This window comes from Mesoplodon bidens, assembly GCF_964165515.1.
Source record: "Mesoplodon bidens genome assembly, chromosome: 14".
Lineage (NCBI taxonomy): Eukaryota > Metazoa > Chordata > Mammalia > Artiodactyla > Ziphiidae > Mesoplodon > Mesoplodon bidens.
Window position 1 is genome coordinate 37,083,798 of NC_138170.1, and position 17,122 is coordinate 37,100,919.

General features: G+C 46.4%; 1 protein-coding gene across 1 annotated transcript in view; it reads right to left on the reverse strand.

Annotated features, from left to right (window-relative positions):
- Window positions 1-16,704, reverse strand: part of B3GNT2 (UDP-GlcNAc:betaGal beta-1,3-N-acetylglucosaminyltransferase 2) — a 30,854-nt gene extending 14,150 nt beyond the window's left edge. Inside the window, exon 1 of the mRNA XM_081253786.1 lies at window positions 16,427-16,704. The gene's annotated coding sequence lies outside the window, so the exon portion shown is untranslated. The remainder of the gene's footprint in view (window positions 1-16,426) is intronic.
- Window positions 16,705-17,122: the final 418 nt, after the last annotated feature.

Genomic DNA, 17,122 nt, shown 5'->3' on the forward strand with positions numbered 1-17,122 from the left:
CCCACTCCTCATGCCCTTTGCCCATTTTCCACACCGGGATATTCTCACTTCATTTAATCTTTTTTTTTTTTTTAATTTATTTCTGGACGCATTAGGTCTTCGTTGCCGTGCACAGGCTTTCTCTAGTTGTGGCGAGGGGAGGCTACTCTTTGTTGCAGTGCACGGGCTTCTCATTGCAGTGGCTTCTCTTGTTGCGGGGCACGGGCTCTAGGCACGCAGGCTTCAGTAGTTGTGGCACGCGGGCTCAGTAGTTGTGGCGCACGGGCTTAGTTGCTCCGCAGCATGTGGGATCTTCCCAAACCAGGGCTCGAACCCATGTCTCCTGCATTGGCAGGCGGATTCTTAACCACTGCGCCACCAGGGAAGCCCTCATTTAATCTTTACAAACTCAAAAATGTGAAGCAATTACTCTGAGGTCACAAAGCTAATCTGGGTGGAGCCAGCACTTGGACCCTGGACCCTGACCCCAAGTCTAAACTCTTTCTACCACACAACCTCGTTGCTCAAAGAAGATTTCAAGAATCCTCAAGTAAAGTTGCACTTTAAAAAAAAATTACTTAGGAAGTAAAATCATTGCATCTGTGGATACCCAGAAGATGTAGGCAGTTTCAAAGAAAGCCATGTGGTTGCGTTTTGTTTTTAAGCAGCATGAGAAAGGAATAATGTAGACAGAATCTCCAGAAGGGAACCAGTCAGTAGTCTTAAGGTGCCCAGAGGTCCTGGTCTGGTAAGGCGGGCCCCGCCCCTGCTTTGGTGGAGTCCCTGCAGCTCTGTGGTAGGTGCTAATCCACACTGAGGAATGAGAGACTGGCAGCAGCTTCAACCAGCCCAATCTAACAAACCTGTTGGGCAAACCTTTTTGGCAAGAGCTTTTACACAGAAAAAGCCCTGCCTCTCCTCTCCCCCTCCCTTCCTGGGGGCACCACAGTCTGAGGCTGAAGGGATCCCAGAACAGTCCTCCCACCTGCTAGAGGTTATCCAAGTGGGCCTGCATTGCAGCCCAGCTCTCCAGGCTCTGAGAGGAAGGGACACTGGCCATGTCAGAAAAGGTGATGGAAGAGCAAGTGTTGGCCACAAACTGGACCCTCTCACCCTTTTACTTGTTTTCTCCAGAACATGCACATGCATTCCACACACAGATCATATCCCGAGTTCATTACCAAAGAGAAGCTATAAGAATTTCTTTTCCAGGGCCTTATAGCTCTACTCCAACCACCTCCCATACAGAAGAAGAAACCAAGATGCAGAGAGGCACAGAGGCTTGCCCAGGGTCAGCGTAGGGAGGAGTCGCGCAGTGAGAATCATCATCAGGGACAAAGTCACATTCTCATAGTCATAGCTTCAATTCTGAGCCATCAACATAAAAAACAAGGCCAGCAAGGCGGACTGCAGCAGCACCACCATGAACCCGCCCCGCCCCGCCCCCAGACACTGGTTTTATTACTTCCTTTTTGCTGTCTTTAACACTTCACACATACTTATCTGACTTACCACACCTCTCCGGTAACAAGTCTTACACACTCCACAGGGCACGTGGCCATCAAGAGCAGGGGCTGGGCCATTTCATTTCAGTCTCTCTAGCGTTTGCCACTCTGACAACATATTGACAGTCAATACATTTGAGGACAAGAAGGACATAAACGGGGAGGGGCAGTAAAGGAACGAGGATTAAATAAAGGAAAATTTCTATTCCTTGACCTTCTTCATCTTTTGCTCCACACAAATCATTGTTGAATAATTACACACACAGGCCCTGCATTTCCGGGCCCCCCAGAGACCCTCCCTGGCCCCTGGCTGTCTATGTGTCAGGCCAGGTCACTCCTCTTCACAACTGTCATAAGCCTTTTCCAATTCCTGTGCTTTCCCCTCCATGCCTCACCCTCACCCATCAGCACAGCATCACTGGGTGTCATCTCAGTGCAGGACATCATCTAAAAAAATCCCAGGAAAGAGTCTCATATGATTAAACAAATCTGTAAACAAACTAAGGCCCAAGGGATGGGAGGAGTGGAGGAAGAAGGCAATTAAAAATTAATAAAAATGCTCAAGCATAAATTACAGTACTGGACTAGAAACTAAGTTATCATTATATAATATAAACTATATTACATAAACAAAGTTATCAAACTGACCTTGTATAAGTGCTTCTGGAAACAAGCAGGCCATCAGCCATGGCTTGGCAATCTTGGTGGACAGAGATGGGGCAGGGAGGAGATAACTCGGGGCTTGCTATGTGGGCTACTTCTGTCTACAGTCACACATAGAGAAAAGCTGGTGAAACCAATTAAGAAAGAATATATTCACATAGGTACTGGAAAAGAGATTATTGTCATTTTACACAGTAAAATGCATGAAATACTCAATCAAAGACTAATTTAATGGGACTTCCCTGGTGGCACCGTGGTTAAGAATCCACCTGCCAATGCAGGGGACATGGGTTCAAGCCCTGGTCTGGGAAGATCCCACGTACCGTGGAGAAACGAAGCCCGTGCACCACAGCTACTGAGCCTGCACTCTAGACCCCGTGAGCCACAACTACCAAGCCCATGTGCTGCAACCACTGAAGCCCGCACGGCACAACAAGAGAAGCCACTGCAATGAGAAGTCCGCACACGGCAACAAAGAGTAGCCCCCACTCACCGCAACTAGAGAAAGTCTGTGCGCAGCAATGAAGACCCAATGCAGCCAAAATTAAATAAATAAATAAATCTATTTAAGAAAAAGACTAATTTAACAAAATCAAAAGTTGACTCTCCTCAAAGTTTTAGGATTGACTTTCAAAATCACATCATTCCTCACCACTTAATTCCATGGGCTATAATAAATGACCATAAAGAGAAGTAAAATTTTTTAGATTTTAAAACAATCACTTTAATGTTAAGCTCTTGGGCAGCCAAATTCAATCTGCCATTTTCCCCAAGAGAGATTCACCTATGTCACTTCCGAAAGGTACTCTACAAACTCTTTCACATGACCAATATTCTTCCCAATTCTATTAAATTTGGTAATCCTTGTCCCCATGAAATGTAGGGTTTGAGAGCACCTCCATCAACTCTTGCAAAATAAAAGTTTACGTTTGTTTACATTTATTTACAAAATAAAAATATATATCCAAAATAAACATTGTTTGAACGTGCTGCAAGTTGAGATTGCATTAATACCAGTGACATTCATTGTGTTTTTCTTAAATAATTTAATAAATTGCCTTGGGAAGTCTCAATTTCTTGGCTATTTGGATGAAGGTTTCCAGTGACAAATTTCCTTAAAGAGCATTTGCCCTTGGGTACAACAAAGGGTACAACAAAGGGGACACAAGGGGACACCAAGGAGCATAAAGTGCCATGCCTCGGGCTCCAGGACTCCCTGCTTAGCCATTTGGAGTCTCTTAGAGAAGCAGCTTTGAGATAACTGCCTGACTCACTCTTTCAAAAACATGCATGAAAAGCACAGAGTTGTACAGAATTGACATGTGCTGAGATGTAAATAATGCTGTATTAAAATAAAAGGAATCAACAGGTGTGACATCTTGAGAGAGGAGGAAAAAAGAAATGAAGAAATGGGGTGGAGGTACCAGGGACACTCCCTACAACAAGAAAAATTAACAACTGCACACCAGCCTCTACCCATTCACCAGCAGCTTTTGTAATAGGGAAGAAGAAATCTGACTCCATACTGAATCTGTTTCTTTTACTTTAACCTTTGCGTTCTATTGCTTTTGCTACAAGTTAAGAACGTTGCCTATAGCCTGCAATACACAGGACAGTCCATTCTCAAGGCTCTGACCTTTAAAGGTATAACACTTTCCCATTCATATAAAAAGCTGCAGAACAGAGAATAAGGTTTGCCTTGTTGGAGGTTTACAGGAGCATCATGACCTTTAGACACCTACATGGACAGCTGCAAGAACAAAGGATTCTGACACCAAGAAGTCTGCAACAACCAGCCACATCCCCTCCCCTTCTAGCATAAAAGCAGCCTGAATCCTAACCCAGGTAAGACAGTTCTTTTGGATGCCAGTCCACCATCTTCTCAGTCTGCTGGCTTTCCGAATATAGCCCCTACTCCTTGATCCAACAATTCATCTCTCGATTTACTGGCCTGTCATGCAGTGAGCTGTCCAAGCTTGGACTCGGTAACATTTGTCCATGTGCCAGGAACTGTGCCAAAGGCCCAAGGGAATACACAGTGGTTACTGAGGTATCCTCATTTTACAGATAAGTGAACTGCTTCCAGAAACTTGTCTGAGGTTCCCAAGATGGAAAGTGGAGGGAGGGGGCAGGAACTGGGAACCCAAATGGGCAGCTCCTGGCCTGCAAGTCCATCTCAGCTGCTGCCAAACTTGAAGACAGGCAGAGAGCTGCATGGATGGCACAGCTGGGATGGAGGAGCACTTGGCACCCTGTCCTCATTAAGTGCTCCCACAAAGACCCCATCCTAGATCCAAGTATGCCACCCTCAAAACCCCCTCCTGGGACCCAGCAGCCCTTAAGAACAACTGCTGTCCTCACTCACACCATCGCTCATGCTGGCTCTCCCAGCCTGAGACACCCATTCTCTTGCTTCTCAATCCTGCCCCCACACTTAAAGGTACAGGTTCAAATCCCACTGCCTTCTCCATAAGGACACCCTCGGTTCCCCTAGTGCACTGTATCTAATCCTCTCCTCCTAGCACCTGGGACTCCCCAAACTGAAGCCCCTCAAAAGGACTGCCAAGAGCTAGTTACCCAGACCCCCCCCCACCCCCAGCAATGCTTCCCAGGCTGAATAGTTCCAGGTGAGGTGAGATCCACTCTCCTCACCCTGGAGGGAGGCAGGACCAAGAGGCTCCCCAGCCCACAGGCTGTAACTGTGAGGTGAAACCACCCCAACTGCTGAGCGCCAGGCTCTGCTCTTCACACACAGAGTATCCAATGAAAATACGTGCTCCTGGGAGATGACCTCTTCTCCAGAGACAGAGGCCATCCTCCTCCCAGAAGACAACCTCTCTAGTGACAAGGGACCCTGGGGTGGCAACTTCAGGACAGGGTACCAAACAAGCAGAGTGGCTCCCCTCTCTCCCAGCCTCCATCTCCCAGATGCCTTTCCTGCTTCTTCTCCCTTTCTCAAATGTTGTTAAATTTCACCAAGTTACCAATGGGTGCTTGAGGACTGTTCTTAGATTTTTTTTAAATATCAAAATTAATCACATGGATTTAAAATATACATCCTCAAAACAGTGACATTTTGGCTTTTTGTCCAAATGTTCTATTAAAGGGGAAGCTGTTCAACCAAGACTTATGTCTACATATTTAAAGAAGGGATGAAATAGTAACATCGCTTTCTCTGGCCACCTGCCAAGAAAAATTTATGTTGTCAAAATAAAAGAGAACATGTTGTTTGCTCAATATATGAGCACACTGCTGAGCAGCTTAGAAATTGGGCCTCTTTTACCAAGCAGTTTAAATCACCTAATTTTATTTACTTTTAAAAATTTTTATCAGAGTATAGTTGACTTACAATGTTGTGTTACATTTCAGGTGTACAGCAAAGAGAATCAGTTATACATATACCCGCTCTTTTTTTAGATTCTTTTCCCATATAGGCCATTACAGAGTACTGAGTAGAGTTCCCTGTGCTATACGGTAGGTGCTTATTTGTTATCTATTTTATATATAGTAGTGTGTATGAGTCAGTCCCAATCTCCCAATTTACCCCTCCTCCCCCTTACCCCCGGTAACCCTAAATTTGTTTTCTTAAATCACCTAATTTTAAGTGTCTCTGTGAATGTTACCTTCATATATCATAGATTATCACCTCCTTGGAAACATCGGGGACCACAGCAATCTCTGTGTCTCTCAGTGTCATTTGCACGCTGTGCCCACTCCTTCCTCCCTGGGGTGGGGGGGGGTCCAATCACTCCCAGAACTTCTGCCACCTCTACACTGATGACTCCCACACCCACACCTGGAGGTCCAGCATGACCTTGCCCTCCCACTCTGGGTGGTGCTCACATAGCATCTTAGTCACGTGTGGGGCAGGGACAAAAAAAAAAAAAGAGAGAGGCCATCATGCTGAAACCAGAGATGGCTGCCTGAGGCTTCATTATATCACCCTCTGTTATCTGCACTTGTTTAAAAATTTCCATTATAAAGAGGCTTTTTTTTTCTAAAGAGGATCCATCAGAACCTTGAGGAAAAAAAATTCAAAAGAGAGAAACAGTCAGTTAAAAATAGGAGTATTCATGAGAGATATTTTAAGTTCATCTGAAGGAAATAATTCCTTTTGTGGTGAAGGGAGAAGAAAAATAAAAGGGTTGCATCTCATTTACTTAAAGAATAAAAGCTACATAAGTTCCTTATAAACAAGCATCAAATTTAGCCATAAAATAATAAATGTAAAATACATGTCATTAGTCCCAAGGTTAAATATTTATAGAGGATGGTATTTGTAACAAACCCACTTTGATCCTTTCACTGTTAAGACAAATAGATTTGATTCTGAAAACATCACCAGGCTTTTCACTGAGCAATCTAGACCCAGACTTGAAGTTGGTTTTTGTTTTTTTAAAACAACTGTGTTACTCCCTGATCAGGACTCAAAAACACAAGAAGCACTTCAAGAAGCACTTGGATGTTAAGTGCTTTTCAAAGAAAATAAACAACAACAGAATTCTAAAGCACAAATTATAAGCCTTAGCAGGTTAATGGTACATGGACCATAAATATGGTCCATATTCATGACTGCAGTAGATTCAAACAATCAACATATGAGCTTTGCTGTGCAGGTTTTTTCCTATTATGCAGGGGGTGGGGATGAGGAGGGAACAAGCTAAGTGGGTTGCCATGGTTACAAAGATATTTAATGTCAGCTCAGGGACCAAAATCTACTTCAAGTTCTCCACATGGACCAGTCTCCCTTTTCAGTAAGTCAATCCCCAGCCCCCACAAGATTACTGTCCCCTGGGACAGTCCTTGCTGCTGCTCCCCTGGGGTCCTTGTATCAATGTCATCGTCCACCTCAAAGCTCTCCCTCTGCAGTAGCTCCAGGCACAGGCTGCTCTTTCCCTCTCCGACAACTTCCTGAAAAGGTTCCATGTCTTGTCACGCCCCTTTGTTGTGCCTTGACCTTCCCAATCCCCTTCACCCCTCTAGAACCTTCACAGTCCGCTGCCTCTCCTGACTTCCCAGAGCACCTAACACTGGTGGCCACCATCCCTACTCCCACCCCAAGTTCAAGACCATCCATCCCCTAACCCCAATTCTCTACTGGTTCTCTTGCATCTTGGCAGCCTTTGCTCCTGGCCTCATCCCCCAAAATGGGCACTCTCCAGTTCTGGGTTCAAGCCTATGGTGGGTCTTCCTTCACCCTACACTCCTGTCTTCTGGACCCTCCTTCCACACCACTACAGCCTACAAGTCCCGAGGTTAAGAAATGTTCCAACGTACCCCTATCTGTAGCTCACTTACTTCACACCTCCCTGAATTGGTTTCCAAATCTCATCCCATCCACTATCTTTTTCTCTCTCACTCCCCTGCAAATAAATCACACACACAGGCACACATACACTTTATTTTTTTTTATGTACCATATCCTCTTTTATTTTTTTTAACATCTTTATTGGAGTATAATTGATTTACAATGGTGTGTTAGTTTCTGCTGTATAACAAAGTGAATCAGCTATACATATACATATATCCCCAATCTCCTCCCTCTTGCATCTCCCTGCCTCCCACCCTCCCTATCCCACCCCTCTAGGTGGTCACAAAGCACCGAGCTGATCTCCCTGTGCTATGCGGCTGCTTCCCACTAGCTAGCTATTTTACATTTGGTAGTGTATATATGTCCATGCCACTCTCTCACTTTGTCCCAGCTTACCCTTCCCACTCCTCGTGTCCTCAAGTCCATTCTCTACGTCTGCATCTTTATTCCTGTACTGCCCCTAGGTTCTTCAGAACTTTTTTTTTTTTTTAAGATTCCATTTTAATCCTGTACCGTCCTTGACCTGGTTTGGGCCCTCAGTTTTCCCCCAGCAAGACTGATGAAGTGACCTAATTCAACAAATATCAAGTACCTACTTAAACCAAGCAACGTTTCAAACAGACCACAAATAATGAAGTTATATGGCCAATTATCATAAGGTTGCTAAGGGCTTAGACGAAATATAAAGCACAGTACAGGGGATAAGGATGGGGACAGTCAGAGAAAGCCTCTCTTCTCAGAGGGAAGGTGGAGGGAAGGGGGAGAGACAATTCCAGGAAAAGGGAACAGCCAGTGTAAAGGCCAGAGGCTGGATAGCTCAAAGGCCAGTGTGGCTGCAGAGACTTGAGCTGGGGGAGAGGTAGGAGAGCCAGTGAACTGAGCCAAGGGCCTGACAGGTGACAGAGAACTTTGGCTTTACCACGAGGGAGACTAGGGGCCAGTGGAGGATTCTGAGTAGAGAAGTATGTAAAGCAATTTCAGATTTTAAATATCCCCCCAGCTTCCTTCTGAGAATAGACTGCTGTGGGGCAAATAGGAAGCAGAGAGCCCCATTAGGAGGCCGTAAAATGACCTGGAGCCATGATCACACCCACCTCACGTCCGCCTCTCTGGCTCAAGTCATCCTCCTAAACACAAGCCTGACCATGATATGTCACCACATCCTCTCCACAAGAACTTTCCATGGCTCCCCATCACCTCCGTAACTATCAAGTGTCACTTCTTCACATGGTCATCAAGGCTGCACTGTGTCCTATTACCCCTCCCTAAGCACCATGCCCTCCAAACCCACAGGATCACCTGCTGTTCCCCTGACACATTGCTACAGGCCTGCAATCCCCAACTGCCTCTGCCCTCCTTTCTCTGCCTCTAAAAGTTATTTATTCATCCATCAGGGCTAAGCCCAAACACAACTTCCTCAGGAGCCTTTCCTGGCTGACCCCAACACTGCACTCTTCTTGCACCTCTACCAGACAGCTCTTTCATCAGTTCCTGGTTAGAGTTCCCACCAGATTGCTAACTCCTTGACAGCAAGAACTGTGCCTGACTCATCTAGGAATACACAAGGGGCCAAGCACAGTGCAAGCAAGGCTTCCACTAAATGCTCAATCAACGCATGCTGGCTAAATGGACAAACTGGCCCTTTTGTTATATATCTTCTTGAGGTCTTGTCGGGTGGAGGGGTGGGCAGAGTTGTCCAAGGACAGGTTTTCCCCCTCGGCTACTGTAATCTGGAGGACAGGGGTCCCTCTGATGGAGTCCTTGGGGACTCCATGGTACAATCACAAGTAGGGATGTGGGGATGGATCTGAACCCAGACGTTCAAAGTCTTCTGTCCTCTCAGCCAGGTATCTCTAGGAAGGCCCATACAATTTGCTTTACATTTGCCCAAAGCGTTGGCAACATGTTTTTCCTAGTCTCATTCTAGAAGTATACAGATGTAGACAAAAGCACCTAGAAGGATCTCAACCCAGTTAACAGTAATTACAGTATTAAGAGATGGAATTAACTTTTTCTTTTACTTTATCTTGACTTTTTCCCTAAATAAACATAAGAAAAAAATCTCTTAGAATGCCATAGTACCATAAAGTTACATTTAAAAAATGGTTCCAAAAATAAAAAGTTTTTAAAAAAAGAAAACAAAAACCACACACACTGGAGACATGAGACCACTGAATATACAATACCAGTTACAGAGGAAGACTGTAAAAACTGAAGACATTTTAAATGGGTTGTATGAAGCATGCAATTAACAACTGACCCTGTGTTTTCACTTCTGAAATAATTATTTTACAAAACATAAAGTAGTAAAACATTGTTCTAGGCATCCTGGGCACTTACTGATGCCTCTTATCTAAATTAAACTCTTCCATGGGTTTCATAAACACGTGTAAACTAGCTGTCATCACTGCACCTTAGCTCACATCACACAGGTAACCAATCAGCTCTAAATGGAACATTTCAATGACTGTCATTTTATGACTTACAGAGGAAATGTCAATTAAAAACAATAGGGGAGGGGGCTTCCCTGGTGGCGCAGTGGTTGAGAGTCTGCCTGCCGATGCAGGGGACACGGGTTCGTGCCCTGGTCCGGGAGGATCCCACATGCCGCGCAGCGGGAGAGGCCCGCGTACCGCAAAAAAAAAATAATAAAATAATAATAATAGGGGATCAACTATCAACAAATAATATGTCTTATTTAAGCTGATGCTACATCAACAAAGTGTTGACTCAACAAAGATTTGGCTTCTAACTTTCTTTTTTTTTTTTTTTCTTTTTTTTGCGCAGTACGCGGGCCTCTCACTGTTGTGCCCTCTCCCGTTGCGGAGCACAGGCTCCGGACGCACAGGCTCAGCGGCCATGGCTCACGGGCCCAGCCGCTCCGCGGCATGTGGGATCTTCCCGGACCGGGGCACGAACCCGCGTGCCCTGCATCGGCAGGTGGACTCTCAACCACTGTGCCCCCTGGCTTCTAACTTTCCATAAAAGACCTACACAACTTTTATAGTGAAATAGCATATTAAAACACAGAAGATACAGTTGCTTTAGTTACCATCTTTTTAAAGAAATAAAAGGGGGACAAAGGCACTGTGTGTATGTCAGGCACAATGCTAGGTATTTTAGGTGCATGATCAAATTAATTTTCTTAGCAAATCTGAGCTAGATTATCTCCCCTATTTCACTAATGAGGAAACTGGGGCTTAAGAGTAATTTATCACACAGTAGCCACCGTCACACAGTAAGTGGCAAAAGTGGAACTCAAATCCAGGTCTGTTTCACAAAAGATTACACACTCTATAATTCTGGAAATGCCACTTACATGAAGTTCAAGAACAGGCAAAACCTATCTATGACGATATGCAGCACATCTAAGATGATATAACCAGTCAGAATAATGGTTCCCTTTAGGGGCTGGAGACTGACTGCAAAGGGGCACAGGGACCTTCTGGGGTACTGAAAACGTTTTCTTCTTGATCTGGTGGTGGACACACATTCATGAGCTGCACGCTTAATATTAGTGCACTTTACACACTTTACTGTATGCTACGCCTCAAGTTTAAAAAAAAAATCCTCATTTGATTGACTCCAAGTTCATGTTCTTTAACCACTAAACCATCATACCACTATTTGACAGAACCTGACCACACTCTAGAATTGATTCTCTTGGATAATCAGTTTTATAAAACATTCTGGTTAAGTGAAGTACATCCTAATCACATCAGAGTGAAGGCATATGAACAATAAGCTTATTTTTAAATGCCACAGAATGAACAGTAGAAAGTATCAATTTCCTTCCTACTGGGAATTTCCTGTCTGTAGCCACATCAGAATAAAAATAATTTTAAACCTTGCTCTAAAGGAATGTTCATAGATGCACAGAAAATAATTTGTAACAAAATTCTTAATGGGCTTCCCTGGTGGTGCAGTGGTTGAGGGTCCGCCGGCCGATGCAGGGGACACGGGTTCGTGCCCCGGTCCGGGAAGATCTCACGTGCCGCGGAGCGGCTGGGCCCTGAGCCATGGCCGCTGAGCCTGTGTGCCCAGAGCCTGTGCTCGGCAACAAGAGAGGCCACAACAGTGAGAGGCCCGCGTACCACAAAAAAAATAAATAAATAAATAAATAATTCTTAAGAGTTATCTATGGAAGTACCTAAATAAAACTACACAAAATATTTCAAGACATACATTATAACTTTATCAACAATGTTGACCCTCAAAGGAAGTTTGAATTTTGTTACAAAAACTAAGACAAGGCAAGAAGACAAAGCTGGTGGGCAAAGTGCATAAATCTCACAGTAGAGACAACACAGTGAGTGTAAAAATCTCAAAGCAGAGTTATAACAAACAGAAAACTCAAATAACTTTTCCCAGCAGTAAGGTGATTGTGCCACATATGCCCTAATAACTAATTCTCCATCGAGTAGCAAGTTCTTCCCACCAAAGCTTTGTTCAGACTAGCAAAAGCCTCATCATCAGCTGGTGATGATGAAATCATTACATCATTTCGCTCAAAGCCTCACCCCACACATACATATATCTCTTAGTCGAGTGGTAACTGTCTCTCCTGAGAGAGGAATTTATTCATCCACAATTTGGAGACATAATGGCAAGCACCTAGTTACAGTTTTACCACCTTTGGGGAAGTGGGGAGGGACAGCTGGATCCACACCTGCTGAGTGTATGGTCTTTACTGGGTGCTTTTGAGTATGCAAGCCAAGAAACCCAACCTTCAAATTCAGAGCCGAGTTTAATTCATGTTTTAACATTCTGTACACACCAAAAGTGTCAGGCAGGGCTTCCCTGGTGGTGCAGTGGTTGAGAGTCTGCCTGCTAATGCAGGGGACACGGGTTCGAGCCCTGGTGTGGGAGGATCCCACATGCCGCGGAGCAACTAGGCCCGTGAGCCACAACTACTTGAGCGTGCGGGTCTGGAGCCTGTGCTCTGCAACAAGGGAGGCTGCGATAGTGAAAGGCCCGCGCACCGCGATGAAGAGTGGACCCCGCTTGCCACAACTAGACAAAGCCCTCGCACAGAAACGAAGACCCAACACAGCAAAAGTAAATAAATTAATTAATAAACTCCTACCCCCAACAACAACAACGAAAAGTGCCAGGCAATTGACTGAAATGATTTTAGTTTCTCCTGAGCATTTGCATATAAGACCAAAAGGCATTTATGAGAATTTTTCAGTATTGATAACTTATGCACCACTATGGGGCATGTGCAAGATTACATAACCAAATATTATCCCAGATGCAATAATTTCAATGTTTATAAAAGTAACCATTTATATTTATTAATTTTTAAAGTCCTTAACAAACTGCTCAATAAAACTGTCAAAAAAAAAAAAAAAAACCTAAGTAGAGTCAAATATTGTAGCTATTAAGCAAGCTAGAATGAATGAAAAGCACTGACCCGGTATGTTAAGAACAGAGTGTGCTTTAAGTACATTCACAGCTCTGGTTCAGCATTCCTAAATTATGGTTGGAGGGGAAAACAAAACAAAACAAACAAACAAAAAAACCCAGCATTGTCGGAAAACATTAAAACTTAAAAGTTTTGAAGGGGAGCAAAATATGCCACCCCAAGATATGTCACTTTGACACAATGATTATTTTGAATTAAAGTTACTTGAGAAAGCAGCCAGTGTAAGGACATTCTGATCCCCCTTTGTCCCCCTGAAAACAGGAGATAAATCTTCCGTAGGAAGGTACCCTCCCCTGCACCAGGAGGGTAGAAGGCATTCTTATCACCAGAGATAGGGAATTCAGGGCTGAGAAGCCTGCACAAACCTTGTTACTTCTTCACTCATCAGTCACCCTAAACCCAAACCCCTTTGTTTTGTCAGTTCTTCACAAATGTATTTGTTTCTTTGTCTCTTTAAAAGGTATGAAAGCTGCCTGCTTTGGTCACTTCTTTGAGTCGCATATTTTTATCCTTGTACATATGAAATTTGTTTTTCTCCAATTAATCTGTCTTATGTCAATTTAATTATTACATCAGCCAAAGAACTTGGAGGGGAAAAAGAGAAAAGTTTTCCTCTCCTACAGTTTCAAAGTTTGAGAAACAAAGGATTCACTTATCCCTGCATCAGCTGAAAAAGCCCCACACATTTGTATCCAGAACATCTTAGCTTTATACCAACAATGCACCGGGTAAAGCAAAATGATTAACTTTTTTGGGTTCTCATTCATTTCCTAATGTAACTTTTTTTTTTTTTAAGCCATGCATCTGGGCAAACTGTACAGTGAAAAATCCACCACGAATTATCAGTTCCACTTTCCTATTTTTAGCAAACCTTTAGTATCTTAGAATTAGAGAAATCTAAATTGTGGGCTTTTTTTTAAAACAAGGAAAATTTCAAAATTACAAGCCACCTATATATACTCAACTCTCCATCCAGGAAACCCAGGGGGAAAAAATTCATATTTTTTACAAGCATATTATGTTTATTTTCCTCAAAAGATTACCTCATTCCCTGGATTTTAAAAACTATCTGCCATCTGCCAAATTTGGCTGATTTCAGTCTCCAACAAATCTAAATGGTTACTGTTTTTGGTAAGGGGAAGTTGGTGCCTGGAGGAACTTCTATATTGATTACACAATGATCATCACTTATTAAGCACTTCTTAACCACCCCACCCCCCGCCATGATGCAGAGCTAGGAGTTTGGCAAACATTATCCTATTTGTCCTCAAAAACAAACCTGTAGAGCAGACACTACCATCCCAAAACCAGACATGGAAAATGAGGCAGGGATGATAAACAACTTGTCCAAGGTCACAGAACAGTATGTGGCGGAATCAAGACCAGTGAACAGTGAAGGTGGGAACTCAGAACTCTTATGGAGAATTAGGCCTGCATCATACACATGCCATCTGCACAAAAACTAAATGAAGAGCAGTGAGCCCCTACTGCAGGAAGATTCCCAAGGGAAAAAGCAGTAGCCCAAACCGAAAAAGTACTTCCGAATGGCAGATCTAAAGATAAAGACATTTGTAAAGGCTTGGCAGTAGGAAAAGGTTTACTCAAGTAGAGTGCTATAGGGCTCCCGAACTTCCCCGGTCTTAAAATCCAATCTGACTTAAGAGCACAGGGACTCTGTGCAACATTCTCCCAAATTCCACCAGTCTTAATAACCTCTATTCAAAAGAAACAGAGAGGACTTCCCTGGTGGCGCAGTGGATGGGAGTCCGCCCGCCAGTGCGGGGAACTTGGGTTCGAGCCCTGGTCCGGAAAGAGCCCACATGCCGCGGAGCAACTGAGCCTGCGCTCTAGAGCCCGCGAGCCACAACTCCTGAGCGCACAACTACTGAGCCCACGAGCCTAGAGCTCGTGCTCCGAAACAAGAGAAGTCACCTCAATGTGAAGCCGGCGCACCCCAACAAAGACCCAACGCAGCCAAAAATATAAATAAATAAATTTTTTAAATAAATAAAATAAGATAAATAAATAATAAATAAAAAGAAAACAGAAGAGGGAACTAGGGCAGTGGGAAGAAGTGACCGCCCAGCCCTATCCTTCCTCTGGGGCAGCTGTCAGATAACACATGGGGGAGACCACGCAATGGCTTGGGTTGAGAGCCCTAGGACTGGGCTGGGTCCCCGCCTTTCTAGTCCCATTCTTGGCCCTGTCGGCCACCTCTTTAACCAACCCATTACCTCCCCGGAGCAAAATTACACTGGAAGGATCTGTTATAACAAGTAGAAGCCCATATTCACCAACTCGCTTTGCAATCTGAAATCTACAGCAAGGCTCCAACAGGGGAGCGGCAAGAGAGTATGGTATAATTGTTCCAAACTACCGTTCTACGAAGTTGGGGAAGTTCAGGAGGCCATGGGGGGCAGGGGAGAAAAGACAAACATACCACCCCTACGTTTTAAGAAGGAGAGGGAGCCTCCTCGACAACCTAGGTTTAAAACGTATATATTATTTTCAGAGATGAGCTTTCACGCTGTGACACTTGTGGGGAGTATCTCGGCTGCTCCTCCCCACTTGATGGGGAGCCAGTAGGTTCTGGGGCTCCCCAGCCCTGAGTGGAAAGCACTGTGGCCTAGAAATTAAGGTGACTCAGTTTTATTGCCTCCAGAAGGGTCCGCCTGCCGTCCCGGGGCAGCCGTCAGAACCCGCGCCCGCAGCCCTCAAGGAGTCCGCCCCGAGCAGCCCAACGTCCACCCTCCACTCCAGGTGTTTCTCAGAGGCCGGCTAGACACGCTCCCGCAGCACCCACCCTTCCCCCTCCCCAGGTTTCGGTCAAGTAGCCGGGTTAATCATTCAACGCAGGCGCTGTGGAATATTTTTGTAGAGGTCAAAGCAAAAGGTTCTTCCTAAGTTTCACAGAAACCAGCCTTTAGGGACCCTGAGGTAACAGTGGCAGGCGGATGGGGCTGGGGAGCGACTGCTGGCGGCCCTGTAGCTCACAGAACACCTGATCTCCCCATGCGGCACGGCAGGCAGCGCAGTGCGAGGGTGGGGTGCGGGGGTGTAGCGCGAAATCCAGCAGGGCCCCCTCCCCAAAACGCCTGTGCAACCCAGATGAGGACGCCAGGCCTCAGACCCCCCTTCCCAACGCCTGCATCACCCCGGCGCGCGCTTCCCCGGAAGTTGGGGTGCAGTGGGGAGGCGGAGATGTTCCCGGGTCCCGGGGTGTGTGTGTGTGTGTGTGGAGTGGGGCAGGAAGCTCAAAAAACAGGCTGCCGCGGGTTGCGTTATCCTCTTCCTCTAGGGTAAGGAAGGTGGCGGGGGGCCGAGGGGGAGGACCGGGACACCTAAACGCCGTAGGAGCCACCTAGAGACTGCTTCCTGCTCTGGGGCGCCAGTACGAAGCCGGAACCGGCGAGGAACGGGGCTGTGGAGGGAGAGAGGATGGGCCAGTGGAGGGGGAGCCGGGGACCAGAGAGCTAGGAGGGCGCAGAGCCGGCCTGGGGAGGAGGGAGGCGGCGGGAGTGCACACCCGCCCGGCCCTACCTTGTCCGGGAGCAGCTCCTGCTCAGCGGGGCGGGGGCGGGAGATCGCGGCTGCATCCACGACCCGGCCGCTCCGCGCGGCTCAGCCCGGCGACCGCCGCCGCTCTCGCTCCATGCGTTGCGCCCGCGATGGGCGGTCGGGTGGTGTCCGCGGCGGGACGGCTCCGCTTCGGCCTGGCCCCGGCTCGGCTCAGCTCCGGCACTTGTTGCCGCCGCCGCCACAGCGCCTCACACCCGGCTCCGGCTCCGGCTCCCGGCGCCGCCGTCGCCGCCTCAGGGCTCCCCGGCCCGGTCCCGCCCCCGCCCCGCCTCACGGGCCAATCAGGTCCGGCACCGCCCCTTACGTCACCGCCCCCGCCCGGCCCGCCGCCCCGCGCCCCGAGTTTGGGGAAGGCACAGCTCGAGTTTGTCCGGCGGTGGATGCGCGGGACCCGCGCAGGCTGGTTCTCCTCTTGGCATCCGGGGACCCTCCGGGCCCTCACGTGGAAAGCAAAGGCTTAAACTGGGGGAAGGGGACCCCAAGAACTAGACCGTCGGGGAAAAAGAGCGGCTCGAAGTTCAAAAGAACTATTTTCCAACTCCAGTCTAACCTAAATCCCTCTTGTTGTCGCCCCTCTTTCAGTACATCTGATGTTGGGAAAATAAGCACATGGCCTGGTGAGGACTCCAGTGGCGTCTTCTGGCCGGAGTCAGTTTG